Source organism: Littorina saxatilis, unplaced genomic scaffold, assembly GCF_037325665.1.
Source record: "Littorina saxatilis isolate snail1 unplaced genomic scaffold, US_GU_Lsax_2.0 scaffold_132, whole genome shotgun sequence".
Taxonomy (NCBI): domain Eukaryota; kingdom Metazoa; phylum Mollusca; class Gastropoda; order Littorinimorpha; family Littorinidae; genus Littorina; species Littorina saxatilis.
In genome coordinates this window covers 97,985-113,662 of record NW_027128080.1, presented here as the reverse complement: position 1 = coordinate 113,662, position 15,678 = coordinate 97,985, and the positions used below count along the sequence as shown (strand labels likewise).

The 15,678-nt window shown below is 43.7% G+C and overlaps 1 long non-coding RNA gene across 1 annotated transcript; it reads left to right on the top strand.

Annotated features, from left to right (window-relative positions):
• The first annotated feature begins 11,794 nt into the window (after positions 1 to 11,794).
• Positions 11,795 to 14,970, top strand: LOC138956447 (uncharacterized). Its single transcript, XR_011452656.1, has 3 exons — positions 11,795 to 11,946; positions 12,558 to 12,646; positions 14,482 to 14,970. It is a non-coding gene; the product is annotated as an uncharacterized lncRNA (long non-coding RNA).
• Positions 14,971 to 15,678: the final 708 nt, after the last annotated feature.

The following is a 15,678-nucleotide window of genomic DNA, read 5'->3' as shown; positions in this document are numbered from 1 at the left end:
ACAGGTTAGAGTTACGTCCCTTGAGGAGTGTTCAAGTCTGTCAAAGGCAGACAATTTCACACACCACGGTGTGTTTAGGAGCAAACACTCCAAACCGGCCAAACGTCGAAAATGAGACAATCGCGAGATATTTCTGGAGTGACATTTTGGGGTCATTTCCCGCTCTTTGCATCATGTAAAAAAAGTGGGTTTTCCAAAATGAACTCACTTTTTTTCGTGAACCCGTTTGTGTCGAGTGTTTACAACAAAAAATACCCATTTGTAACTATTGGAACGCACACACACACACACACACACACACACACACACACACACACACACACACAAGCACACAATATCTCTTTTGCACACAATTGTTCTCTGCACAGGGTTTTAAAACTCACGAAGACACACACATACTTTACACATCATTCTATCTACAGTGATACCCACCTCCCCCCCCACCTCACCCGCAAACCTGAATCAGAGCAGTTGAAAATAGCCATGTACATAATTATTATTTGGAATTTTCTTTTCTTTTTCATGCTTACTTTTGAGTGCCGTGTCTCTGTGTTTTTGCCTTGTCATATTCATGTAATTTATGCGTAAGTGTATATGAGTATATGCTTGAGTTATTAATGCGAAAGAATGTGTACGAGTGCGCATTGAGTCGCCTTGTGGTGAGATATGTGCGCGTTATAAATTCTCGTATCATTATTAGTAGTAGTACCTGCCATTTGAGGCACTTTAATTAGATGACACCACCCAAAAGTAAACGTTGGCCAGACGTACAGAGCCCCATGTCACACCGCCCGACTGACCAGCACAGACCGCCATGTGACACCGCCCGACTGACCAGCACAGACTGCCAAGTGACACTGCCCGACTGACCAGCACAGACCGCCATGTGACACCGCCCGACTGACCAGCACAGACCCCCATGTGACACCGCCCGACTGACCAGCACAGACTGCCATGTGACACCGCCCGACTGACCAGCACAGACCCCCATGTGACACCGCCCGACTGACCAGCACAGACTGCCATGTGACACCGCCCGACTGACCAGCACAGACCGCCATGTGACACCGCCCGACTGACCAGCACAGACCGCCATGTGACACCGCCCAACTGACCAGCACAGACCGCCATGTGACACCGCTCGACTGACCAGCACAGACCCCCATGTGACACCGCCCGACTGACCAGCACAGACCGCCATGTGACACCGCCCGACTGACCAGCACAGACCCCCATGTGACACCGCCCGACTGACCAGCACAGACCGCCATGTGACACCGCCCGACTGACCAGCACAGACCGCCATGTGACACCGCCCGACTGACCAGCACAGACTGCCATGTGACACCGCCCGACTGACCAGCACAGACCGCCATGTGACACCGCCCGACTGACCAGCACAGATTGCCATGTGACACCGCCCTACTGACCAGCACAGACCGCCATGTGACACCGCCCTACTGACCAGCACAGACCGCCATGTGACACCGCCCTACTGACCAGCACAGACCGCCATGTGACACCGCCCTACTGACCAGCACGGACTGCCATGTGACACCGCCCTACTGACCAGCACAGACCGCCATGTGACACCGCCCTACTGACCAGCACAGACCGCCATGTGACACCGCCCGACTGACCAGCACAGACCGCCATGTGACACCGCCCTACTGACCAGCACAGACCGCCATGTGACACCGCCCTACTGACCAGCACAGACCGCCATGTGACACCGCCCCACTGACCAGCACAGACCGCCATGTGACACCGCCCGACTGACCAGCACAGACCGCCATGTGACACCGCCCGACTGACCAGCACAGACCGCCATGTGACACCGCCCCACTGACCAGCACAGACCGCCATGTGACACCGCCCCACTGACCAGCACAGACCGCCATGTGACACCGCCCCACTGACCAGCACAGACCGCCATGTGACACCGCCCCACTGACCAGCACAGACCGCCATGTGACACCGCCCCACTGACCAGCACAGACCGCCATGTGACACCGCCCCACTGACCAGCACAGACCGCCATGTGACACCGCCCGACTGACCAGCACAGACCGCCATGTGACACCGCCCGACTGACCAGCACAGACCTGGGAACCCCTGTTCAGCACTAGGAGTGTTCTCAAACAAACTTGGTGTAGTTTCAGAAATGTGAGCGTACTCCACACAGCATTTGAACATCAATGATTCAAACATGCTTCACAGAATCACACGCATCTGTCGCATCGTCAATTAAGTTTGTCAATACGGACTTCCGGTATGGCGGCCGTTTGATCGGGCACGTTGTGGGAGCACCCCAGTCAAAACCAAAACTCAAAACCATGCCTAAAGCCTCAAAGGGACAAGGTAACTTGAATAAGTTTGTGGATAAGGAGGTGGGTGACCAGGAAATGGACCCAAAAGACCCCCCGGAATGGGCAAAAGCACTGATTACCGAGTTTCGCGAGCTTCGCGCCGAGATCGGTACCCTCAACACCCAAGTAGGCGAAAAGATCGCGCAGGCCGAAGGCAAGATCAAAGGTCTAGATGACAAAGTCGAGGAGTTAGAATTTAATTCAAGAAAATACAACCTCCTCTTGTGGGGACTTTCTAACGTAAACTCGGCAAACTGCGAGGAGAAAGTGAGCGCGTTTTTCCGCACTGAGCTTGGGTTCGACCGAGATCAGTTTAGACATGGCGGCGTGCCACCCCGTGCGAGGGGAAACTGTGATCATGCGATTTGTGCGCTTGAGCGATCGGGATGCTGTTTTGAAATGTGGAAGCAAATTGAAAGGAAAAAACTCTCCCTCAAAACAGATCTACCTCCAAGGTTGTGCAAGATTCGAGCAGAGCTTAGAGCAGAGGCAAAGCAAATGAGAGGGGACGGGAAGGTGGTGAGAGTCATAGAGAAGGGGAGGGGGGTTTATCTCCAAGAAAAGCAAGGGAATGCCTGGAAAACTGTGTAAACTGGACCCATACTCGCATCCTTTTGAACATGCAACCCTGCTTTTTAGCTTTTTATTGTTCGTAACTCAGTCAATCTAAAGCATACCAGTTTTTCTGTCAAGGGAAAGAATCCCGAGCGTAAGCTTGCGTATGTGTGCAAACCTGAGTTCTCCCCCTTCCATTGATTGCTCCAGTGTTCTGTATGGAATTTCAAAAATACCTTCGCTCGCAAAATGAAACTGCTTTTCAGATGTTTATTTTCTGTTTGTTTTTCACGGGCTTTTTTCACAGTTTTAAAAGGAATAGCGAGATTGCACGTTTCAAACAGTTGTGTTACAAAAAACAAAAAAAACTAAAAAAATGCAAACAGACATAAAATAGAATGAGAACACACATCACACAGACTTGGGTACTGGGTAAGGAATCAGTGTGTTGTTTGATTGTAATGTGAGATTTTGACTGCCCGCAGATGCTGTCTTGTGTATCACAGTAGTATTTGACTTTGCAAGTTTGTTGCTCTGCTTTTTTTAAACACACACACACACACACACACACACACACACACACACACACACACACACACACACACACACACACACACACCATACACACACACACACACACAGACACACCATACACACACACACACACACACACATGTGGGCGTATATTGAAGTGATGCAAAAGGGTAATTATACTCATTTCACTGTGGAACATGGATGTATAAATGAAATTGGTGTCAAACAATGGGCTATGGAACCATGAACTTTCATGCAAGTGAAACTAGTATGCCTACTTTGATCTGAACTGACCTTAGTCAGTAATATTTGTGGCCTTGTGCATTTGCTTGAACTGTGCGTTTTTGGTTGTTTGTTTGCTACCTGCAAATGAAATCTGTGCATGTGTACCTAAATTATGGACTGTTACAGCTGTGGCCTTAGGACTGTTAGTGTTACGCATGATGTACTGGCAAGTGCAGAGTGCCTTCAAAACAGGCTACAGACATTTGCAGAACTGTGGTCTTGTGCATATAAGGACTTACTGCAAGTGAAATTAGAATGCCTTCACATACTATGGACTGTTGCATATGAAGAACTGTGGCCTTGTGCATATGAAGACCTGTGGTCTTGATTGAAATGGAACTCTGATACCGGCAAGTGAAATTATAGTGCCTTCACATTTACAGACTGTTGCATACGAAGAACTGTGGACTTGTGCAAATAACGAACTGTTACCGGCAAATGAAAATAAGTCTGTCTTCACATCTACGGACTGTTGCATATGAAGAACTGTGGCCCTGTGCTTATTAAGAACTGTGGCTTTATTCGAAGTGGGACTCTATTCCTGGCAAGTGAAATTAATGAGCCTTCACATCTACGGACTGTTGCAAATAATTATAAAGAACTGTAGCCTTGGGCATGCGACGAACTGTGGCTTAAATCGATTAAACTGGGGCGTTGCTACTTATAAAAGAAACAAGCGCAGCGTGCTTGCAAACTGCAAGCAGTTACATAATTACAAGTACAAAGAACCATGCCTTATGTTTATGAATGAGTGCTTTGTAGTTGACTGCAAATGTTACCACTATTTCCCTAGTTTTGACAATGTAAAATGTCCAGATAAAATTAATAAACTATATAAACATGATGTGGAAGAAAGACATGTGTGCGCTCACACACCCTCTCATACTCACACCCATGTACTTACACACACCCATGCACTCATACATTAAACACGTACAGACATGCAAACACACACACATATATCTAAAGCTATGACCAATGCGTTTTTGTTTGCTTGCCTTTTTGTTTGTTTTAAAATATAAACATATTTTGAACAATTGAATTTTGTTTGTCTGTTTGTTGTGAATATTCACTGAAGAAAAATAAAAATGTGAAGTGGTAGGTGATTTGTGTTTGAAGTGCCTGTGTCATGTTGTATTACCTGGTATTATTCTACTGTCAGTGTCAAAACTCTTCATCTCTCTTAAAAGATAAAAAATATGTGGAAGAAGTTCATAAGACCATCAAAGCAGTCAAAGATCAATATTCTGTCTTGGTCTATGATAGGAACAACATTGAAAGTATAGATACTGATGATCTGCATTTAACGATAAAGCCACAATAGATTTTAGTGCCAAGAAAAAAAAGGCTGATGCACTTTTAGAAAAAACACTTGAAGATGAAATTCAGTTTCTTGAAAAAATTGTTAATAAATCTGAAGACGACTTATTGAAAATGCAAGAAAAAAAGGATGCATTAACAAACTTACGGAAAACTAAAATACAAGGAATATTACTACGTAGCAAAGCAAGATGGGCGGCTAAAGGAGAAAAAGTAACGAAATACTTTTGCAACCTAGAAAAAAGACATTATATTAGTAAGCAAATGTTCAAAATAATATCAAAAAATGGTCCGACGTTGTCAAACACTGATGACATGCTAGACGAAACAAGAGAATTTTACCAAAATTTGTATTCAGAAAGGGAGATAGAAACAGTCGACCTAGACACGTATACACCGTTTTTACCTAAGCTTTCTGAAGAAGAAGCAGTAGTCTTAGAAGGAGAAATAACACTTGCAGAAGCAACTCATTCTCTTAAAGGCATGAATAATGGTAAAAGCCCGGGTACGGACGGGATGACGGTTGAATTTTATAAGTTCTTTTGGAGACAAATTGGTAGCTTTGTTGTCAGATCTTTAAACGAAGGCTTTTCCAAAACAGAGATGTCTATTACTCAACGAGAGGGTATAATAGTATGTCTTCCAAAAGATGACAAACCTAGAGAGTATTTGAAAAATTGGCGTCCTATTTCCTTACTTAACGTTTCTTACAAGATTGGATCATCTTGCATAGCGAACCGTATTAAAAAAGTACTACCAAATCTAATTAATGAAGATCAAACGGGTTTTATGGCTGGGAGATATATAGGTGACAATATAAGACTTTTATACGATATCATTGACTACTTGAAAGAAAACAATTTACCAGGATTGTTAGTCTCAATTGATTTTGAGAAGGCCTTCGACTCAGTTAACTGGGATTATATGCACAACGTATTGAAATGCTTTAACTTTGGGGAAAATATACAACGATGGATACAAGCATTTTATACTAATATAAGGTCTTCGGTAGTGGTCAATGGTAAGGCATCTGGCTTTTTTACAATAGAACGCGGATGTCGACAAGGGGATCCAATTTCACTTTATCTGTTTATTTTATGTGCAGAACTTCTTGCATGTCGAATTAGAGAAAATAAAGCAATTGAAGGCATTCAGATTGCAGAAACTGAACAGAAAGTTAGTCAGTTCGTCGATGACACCTCACTTTTTCTCAACGGTGATAAAATGTCATATGAAACTCTATTTTATGAACTTAACTTCTTTGACAAGTTATCTGGATTGAAACTTAACTATGAAAAAACCTGTAATGTCTGGTTAGGCCGAACAAGGAGCAGTGATAAACAATATTTGCAAAATCACAAGATGACGTGGAATCCAGCACAATTTAAAATCCTCGGACTCTGGTTTACGAATGACTTGGGAGGGATGGCGGAGTTAAACTTTACTGAGAAATTTAACGAAGTGAAAAAACTGTTTAGTATCTGGTCCAAACGATCAAGTACCCCGCTAGGACGGATTGCAGTGCTCAAATCGTTAATACTATCAAAACTTGTATATTTATGGATTTTACTACCAAATCCACCTAACAATACATGCTCTATACAACAATTGCAAAAAAAATGCTTCCAGTTTGTTTGGGATAATAAAAACGACAAGGTCAAAAGAACGGTGGCAGTTCAAACAATTCAAAATGGAGGTATTAATGTTCCTCATATAGAAACATACATCAAATCATAGAAACTCATCTGGATGAAAAAAGTACTATCAGACTGTCAAAACCCAAAATGGAAGCAAATTTTGCAAGTTACTTGCCCTGAAATATGTTTACTGGAAAAATATGGTCCAACATTGTTGTTAAAAAATAATCAACATGTTAATCCATTCTGGAAAGATGTGTTCAAAGCAACAACAGAATTTTATGACAAGACTGATATTGATACTCCAGCAGAGTTTTTGATGGAACCATTATTATATAATAACAAATTCAAGGTTGGTCAATCACCTTTCCACTTTAAGGACTGGTCATATAATGGTATATATTTTGTAAAAGATATTGTACATGAGAATGGGGAATTTTTGTCTCTTCAAGAGATAAATGAAAAAGTGGATGCTCATGTTTCCATGCTAGATTTGTATGGCTGTATTAGTTCAGTACAATCTGTTCTACGCAAGACAAACATTATTCTGGAAGATTGTGCTTGCGCTACACTATCCAAAGCTTACACAGCCATACTTATGGCTCAGAAAGGTGCAAAAACGTTTTATAAAACACTAATTGGGAATCCTGTCTTGCCCAATGCATGTAAAAGCTGGGAACGTTTAACAGACAGAGATATTGTATGGCCCAAAGTTTTTTCTGTAACAAGGAAAATACAAGAGGTTAAGCTGAAGTGGTTTCAAATGAAGATTAACTACAGAGTGCTTGTGACAAAGTCAATCCTCAGGGACATGGGCGTGCTCGCGAGCAATCTTTGCAATGTTTGCAAAGTCGAAAGAGACACAATTTATCATTATGTATGGCACTGCGAGCACGCACAGGCCTTTTGGGTAGACTTTGAGAACTATTTGCGCGACAAATGCCATACTTGTTCAAGGCTTAAACTTAACTCTACAATTGTACTTTTTGGCTATGATGATAATATTAAAACAGATGCAGGCTTTGACCATATTTTATTAATCGCAAAATTCTATGTGTATAAATGCAGGATTGCAAACACAAGACCAAGACTTCCTGTTTATTTACAAGAATTAGCATATGCACATCAGGTGGATAAATATGTACATCAAATAACAATGAGACAGGATCAGTATATTCAAAAATGGGCATCATACTTAGGAATTGTGTAATGAATCATAATAACATGTTTTGTATGGGCAATTGTTACTGCAACCTTGCAATTAAAATTAACTTTTTGAGTACTGATGTTTCTAAAAACTGTAATGTTTTGTCCGCCATGAAATGCAATCATTTGTATTACATGTACTTGTTTCATATATGTGCACTGCCAGTTTGCCATGATTGTTTGATGAGTGTTGTTGAATAAAAAAAAGTTGAAAAAAAAAAAAGTTTGTCAATACATTTAAAACACATGCTTCTCTCAATGAGTACTGACGAGTCGCTATGTCTTTCTCTTCAAACTGGCTCACTGATCGACTATTGGCACAACGACGAGTCGCTTTGTCTTTCGCGTTGCCTGACTAAGTTGACAACTATCTTTTAATGAGTTATTAACATAAACTTACTATATACTCCCTCCTTTTTGGCGTTCCCCAGGGCTCTGTGCTCGGGCCCGTGCTGTTCATCATGTACACCTCCCCTCTGACTGACCTCATCGACAGACATTCCGTTTCCCACGAAATGTTTGCTGACGACACTCAGCTTCAGAACTCAGCGACTCCCTCAGAATACGCTCAGATGACCACCTCCCTTCAGTCTTGCATTGCTGACGTTGAACTCTGGATGTCCACTAACAAACTTAGACTTAACTGTGACAAAACAGAAGCCATTCGTTTCACCAAATCCTCCCTCTCCTCCTCTCTCTCTCTCCCTCCTTCTATCACTTTGGGCAGCAGCACTATTGAATTCTCAGACTCCGTCCGTGATCTTGGCATCTTTCTTGATAGCGATCTCTCCATGAAACACCATGTTATGAAAGTCTGTCAGTCCGCTTACATCGAGCTTAAGAGAATAGGTTCTATCCGCCCATACCTTACCGAAGATGCCACCAAGACCCTTGTTTCCTCCTACATTCTTTCTCGATTAGACTACGGAAATTCTGTTCTCATTGGCTGTCCTCAGTCTGTCATCCATCCTTTGCAGCGCGTTCAAAATTCTGCAGCCCGGCTTGTCTGCAAAGCCCCTCGGTCCCAGTCCTGTTCCCCCTTGCTAAAGAAACTTCATTGGCTCGAGCTCCCTGTAGAGCTGAGAATCCAATATAAGTGCTGCTGTATCTGCTACAAAATACTATCTGCCTCAGCCCCATCCTACCTGTCTGACCTGTTCACACTCTATACACCCTCACGATCCCTCCGCTCCTCTGTAGACACTAGAATATTCCGTCTATCTTCTTTTAGTCGCAAACAGCACGGCCAGAGAGCCTTCTCCCACTCTGCTGCCGTTGCGTGGAACTCTCTCCCTTACTCTATCCGACACTGCCAAACATTCTGTTCCTTCAAATCAAACCTTAAAACACACTTCTTCACCCAGTATTTTGATTAATTTTATTTCAACATGGTGCATTTTTGAATCAGGTGTTTGAATGTTTGAACGTTTTGCCTGTGTTAGTATGCTTGCAGATTGTATTGATGTAGTGTTTGAGTTTCGTTGTTCACTTGTGTGCTGAATGCTGCTGCACATGCTTTTGCTTTGCTTTGTATGTATTATGTATGTTTGTCATTGTAAAGCGCTTTGAGAATGTAAAGCGCTCTATAAATCTCCCATATTATTATTATTATTATCATTATAATTCTATATAGCTATTCTGATGGACACGTGGGGGAATTCGGGGGCTGTGATTGGATGGTCTCTTCCGATCATCAAAGCATAATGGTACGGAAGTCGGCCATTTTTGCCAATATCCAAAAGCATATTGGCAAAAATGGTCGACTTTCTTATCTCGTAACTCCATACTAAATACCCCACTTCCCCTCTGAAGTATTGATGTACAACCCATGGCACTAACATTCATGTAGTCGTTTATAACTGAGGTTGAAAAATTCGCTTCAAGACGAGACAAGTATGAATACCATTCACCCAAACTGAAAACTTCGCTGTCGTCTGCTCGCGTTGTACGGATTTAACCTCAACAAGACAGGACGTTAGCTGTTCTCTTCTCCTTCCCTTGTTGCATACTAGTTCTTCAGTTGTTTCTAGTTTTCCGTTGATGTTGTGTTTTGGTCTCTTCATAAGTAGTCTTGTTCAAAATTTAAAAAAAACTCAAACTTCTTTTTGTTGAATGAATTAATAAAAAGCTGTTTAACAGCTGTGTTGTCAAATCGAAGCGTATTTCAAAGAGTTTTCATCCACATTTTTTATCGTTTATCCTATTAACTGACACCTTTTTTCAATGTTTATGAATCTTTACTGGTAGACAGCATTAAGACCATCCAAAATGGCCGACCCAAGCATAAACGGAATGTGATATTACTTCCCTTGCATCTTTTATTGATCTCGTTCTACCTTGGTTTCAAAACCAACTATACTTTGTTTTAGAGGCTGGGGCCAGCGATAGCATGACCGAGATAACTCTGCATGCTATGGTAGTCCCGAACCTTCAATCATTTATTTTACCTAATGCTAACTTTTTCAACTATGGCTCCTCCGCCACAGAAGTAAGGCGCGTCTGCCGCGACAGTGCCTGAGCTAAACATTGGCGGGCACTGCTCACAGCCTGGCACACGGCACTGTAAACATCCCCCTCCCTTCACCTCTCTCACCACCATCCGCCCTACCCTTGGTCTCATGCCAGTGTAAGAAACATCATCTCATTGAGTCACAACTCTCTCACCACCATCCGCCCTACCCTTGGTCTCATGCCAGTGTAAGAAACATCATCTCATTAAAAATGTTCATTGAGTCACAACTCTCTCACCACCATCCGCCCTACCCTTGGTCTCATGCCAGTGTGAGAAACATCATCTCATTAAAAATGTTCATTGAGTCACAAATATCTCACCACCATCCGCCCTACCCTTGGCCTCATGCCAGTGTAAGAAACATCATCTCATTAAAAATGTTCATTGAGTCACAACTCTCTCACCACCATCCGCCCTACCCTTGGTCTCATGCCAGTGTAAGAAACATCATCTCATTAAAAATGTTCATTGAGTCACAACTCTCTCACCACCATCCGCCCTACCCTTGGTCTCATGCCAGTGTAAGAAACATCATCTCATTAAAAATGTTCATTGAGTCACAACTCTCTCACCACCATCCGCCCTACCCTTGGTCTCATGCCAGTGTAAGAAACATCATCTCATTAAAAATGTTCATTGAGTCACAAATATCTCACCACCATCCGCCCTACCCTTGGCCTCATGCCAGTGAAAGAAACATCTCATCTCATTGAGTCCTACAACTCTCTCACCACCATCCGCCCTACCCTTGGTCTCGTGCCAGTGAAAGAAACATCATCTCATTTCATTGAGTCACAACTCTCTTCCCTTGTTGTGCCACAGATACATTTGCTGACCATTTTGCAGATACATTTGCTGATCATTTTGCAAATAAATTTGCTGATCATTTTGCAGATACATTTGCTGACCATTTTGCAGATACATTTGCTGATCATTTTGCAAATAAATTTGCTGATCATTTTGCAGATAATGTTGCTGGGCACAGCACAGTACTGTTTGCACTGTGTGCAGCTGCATGCAGCAGATCTGCGTTGTCTGCAGCATATAATATTACAATGGGAACAGCCTTTAGTTACACACATAATATTGATCCTTTCCTGAATCTTTTGTCTTCGCTCCTCTAGTCGGCGATGCCAGGAAAACTTATTTGTGTGTGTGTGTGTGTGTGTTGATGTTGCGGCCAATACTGCGCGACGCGGTGGAGAAAATCAAGTTATTTGTGTGTGTGTGTTGCTGTTGTCGCCAGTATGATGATGAAGATGATTGATGTTGTAGCCAGTATGATGATGAAGATGATTGATGTTGTAGCCAGTATGATGATGAAGATGATTGATGTTGTAGCCAGTATGATGATGAAGATGATTGATGTTGTAGCCAGTATGATGATGAAGATGGTTGATGTTGCAGCCAATACGTACTGCGCGACGCAGTGGAGAAGAACAAGAAGATGGAGGAGAAACAGGCGGTTGAACTGATCGACCGATGTATGAAGCTGTTGTTCTACCGTGACGCCCGCTCTCTTAACAAGGTAAGCAACGTGATCCAAGATGTAGACACAGTGTTGGCAGGGGTGAGCCATCAGACAAAGACTAGGGGTCAGTTGTCTCCCCTAGACGGGCGCTGTGGCGGTGTGGTAAGATGTCGGCCTTTTAATCGGAAGGTCGAGGGTTGGAATCCTGGCCGCGGCCGCCTGGTGGGTTAAGTGTGGAGATTTTTCCGATCTCCCAGGTCAACATATGTGCAGACCTGCTAGTGACTTATCCCCCTTCGTGTGTACACGCAAACACAAGACCAAGTGCGCACGGAAAAAATCCTGTAATCCATGTCATAGTTTGGTGGGTTATAGAAACACGAAAATACCCAGCATGCTTCCTCCAAAAGCGGCGTATGGCTACCTAAATGGCGGGGTAAAAACGGACATACACGTAAAATTCCAGAAGGAGTTGTCTCCCCTCCACCAAGCTCTCTGCTGGGTCATGGTCAAAGGCATGTCCGGACTGTGGTAACAAAGTCCAGAGTTATGATTATATCATTATGTGATGCTACCCAGACAGACACTCTCTTTTGGCCATTATGTTTTTGCTTTCTTAATAAACTTTGTTTGAATGTATTTATATGTGTATTGCTGTGTGTTTTCAGTACCAAGTTGCCGTGGTTACGAAGAAGGGGTCTGAGATTCGCGGCCCTATCGTGTCCGAGGCCAACTGGGAGATAGCGCACATGGTCAAGTGAGTGGAGCGTGCGTGTGATTATGGGCAACACTGCTATGTGTCACATGGTCAAGTGAGTGTAGCGTGCGTGTGATTATGGGCAACACTGCTATGTGTCACATGGTCAAGTGAGTGGAGCGTGCGTGTGATTATGGGCAACACTGCTATGTGTAACATTGTCAAGTGAGTGGAGCGTGCGTGTGATTATGGGCAACACTGCTGTGTGTCACATGGTCAAGTGAGTGTAGCGTGCGTGTGATTATGGGCAACACTGCTATGTGTAACATGGTCAAGTGAGTGTAGCGTGCGTGTGATTATGGGCAACACTGCTGTGTGTCACATGGTCAAGTGAGTGTAGCGTGCGTGTGATTATGGGCAACACTGCTATGTGTAACATTGTCAAGTGAGTGGAGCGTGCGTGTGATTATGGGCAACACTGCTATGTGTCACATGGTCAAGTGAGTGGAGCGTGCGTGTGATTATGGGCAACACTGCTATGTGTCACATGGTCAAGTGAGTGGAGCGTGCGTGTGATTATGGGCAACACTGCTATGTGTCACATGGTCAAGTGAGTGGAGTGTGCGTGTGATTATGGGCAACACTGCTATGTGTCACATGGTCAAGTGAGTGGAGCGTGCGTGTGATTATGGGCAACACTGCTATGTGTCACATGGTCAAGTGAGTGGAGCGTGCGTGTGATTATGGGCAACACTGCTATGTGTCACATGGTCAAGTGAGTGGAGTGTGCGTGTGATTATGGGCAACACTGCTATGTGTCACATGGTCAAGTGAGTGGAGCGTGCGTGTGATTATGGGCAACACTGCTATGTGTCACATGGTCAAGTGAGTGGAGCGTGCGTGTGATTATGGGCAACACTGCTATGTGTCACATGGTCAAGTGAGTGGAGCGTGCGTGTGATTATGGGCAACACTGCTATGTGTCACATGTTTCCTTTTACACACACACACACACACACACACACACACGCATGCAGCTATGGCAAAGAGGTACAGTTTTGTAGAGGGAGAAAATAAATGTCAACTTATTTGCAAATTAAGCAGACAAACACAACGTACACCAGACACTCTCGGCAAGGCGTCTGTGGGGAGCCATGTACAACTACAATCACAAACACACAACGTACAACAGACACTCTCGGCAAGGTGTCTGTGGGGAGCCATGTACAACTACAATCACAAACACACAACGTACAACAGACACTCTCGGCAAGGTGTCTGTGGGGAGCCATGTACAACTACAATCACAAACACACAAAGTACAACAGACTCGACGGGCGCAGTGGCGTAGTGGTAAGACATCGGCCTCCTTATTGGAATGTCGTGAGTTCGAATCCTGTCCGCAGCCGCCTGATGGAGATTTTTCCGATCTCCCAGGTCAACTTATGTGCAGACCTGCTAGTGCCTTATTCCCTTTCGTGTGTACACGCAAGCGCAAGACCAAGTGCGCACAGAAAAGATCCTGTAATCCATGTCAGAGTACGGTGGGTTATAGAAACACAATACCCAGCATTGCACTGACCACCCCCCCCTTCCACACACACACAGTCACATACAACATGTCAGACAAAGGCATAATTATATGGTTCTTTATTGCCCATACAGTGTGTTTGTGTGTGTGTATGCGTGCATGTGTGTTGGCGTTGTTGTGGTTGTTATTGACAGCATAAGTTTGTGTGTGTGTGTGTGTGTGTTGGCGTTGTAACGCAGTTGTTGATGTTGTTTTTGTTGTTGTTGACGCAACAGCGATAAGTTCTGTCTGTCTGTCTGGATGCTTGTGTTGATATGAATGTTGTTGTGTTGGTTTTGTTGATATGAATGTTGTTGTGTTGCAGGGGCTACGAGTGAAGGAGAGTGTTGAAGTGGACCCAACATCATCTGGTTTTCATCTCCACCGCTGTCATCACGCAGTCTTCATACTCTATGTGCAAACACAGCACATTCACCACAGTCAATCTCATCTCTCTCTCACCTCAACACTTGCAGGAAGCAGGAATTCACTGGGCACTTTTTTCTTGTTTTTTGATGTTTTTGTTTTTGCAGCACAAGTGAACAGGCTCCTGCTTCAACTACGTAGACTTTTTTTATCTCGAAATAAACTTCCAAGCAAACTAAAATAAAGATTGTATTTATGGTTCATATTTGCAAAGCTTTCAATTTTAGAAAATAAATAGAAGTTAAGATGATAATTGAGGGAGGTGGGGGGTGGATAGGTTTACATTAATACGGTAAAATACATGTGTTGTTTCATGTTCATCTGGATTGTTCCGTTTGCTCTGTTTGAAAACAATGTGAAAATAAAAGTAAAACTAAAAGAAAAAAAATCTGACCTTGCGTATTCTGATCTCTTTCTCTCTGTGTCTCTCTCCCTCTTTCTTCTCCCCCCCAACCCACTCTCTCTCTCTCTCTCTCTCTCTCTCTCTCTCTCTCTCTCTCTCTCTCTGTTTGCTTATGCCATTACCCTCGTTAATAAAGAATTTGTCATTGTCTCCGTGTGTTGCCTGCTCTCTCTCTCTCTCTTTCCCCCCTCTCTACCTCTCTCTTTCTGCCCCCCCTCTCCCCCTCTCTCTTTCTCGCTCCCTCTCTCTTTCTGCCCCCCCCCCCTCTCTCTCTCCCGCCCCCTCTCTTTCTCCCCCCTCTCGCTCCCTCTCTCTTTCTGCCACTCTCTCTCTCTCCCAAAGGGGGTCGTCAAGTTCTGAAAGATCTATTCTGTCCTAGTGTGTGTGTGTGTATGTATGTGTGTGTAGAGCGATTCAGAGAAAACTACTGGACCGATGTTCATAAAATTTCACATTAGAGTTCCTGGGTGTGATATCCCCGGACAGATTTTTTTCTCAGTTTTTCGATAAATATCTTTGATGTCATATCTGACCTTTTCACATTTAGTCAAGTTTTGACTAAAATGTTTTAACTGGAGGGGGGGGGGGGGGGATCGAGATGAGGGTCGTGGTGTATGTGTGTGTAGAGTGATTCAGAGAAAACTACTAAACCGATTTTCATGAAACTTGACATGAGAGATAATAATAATAGTG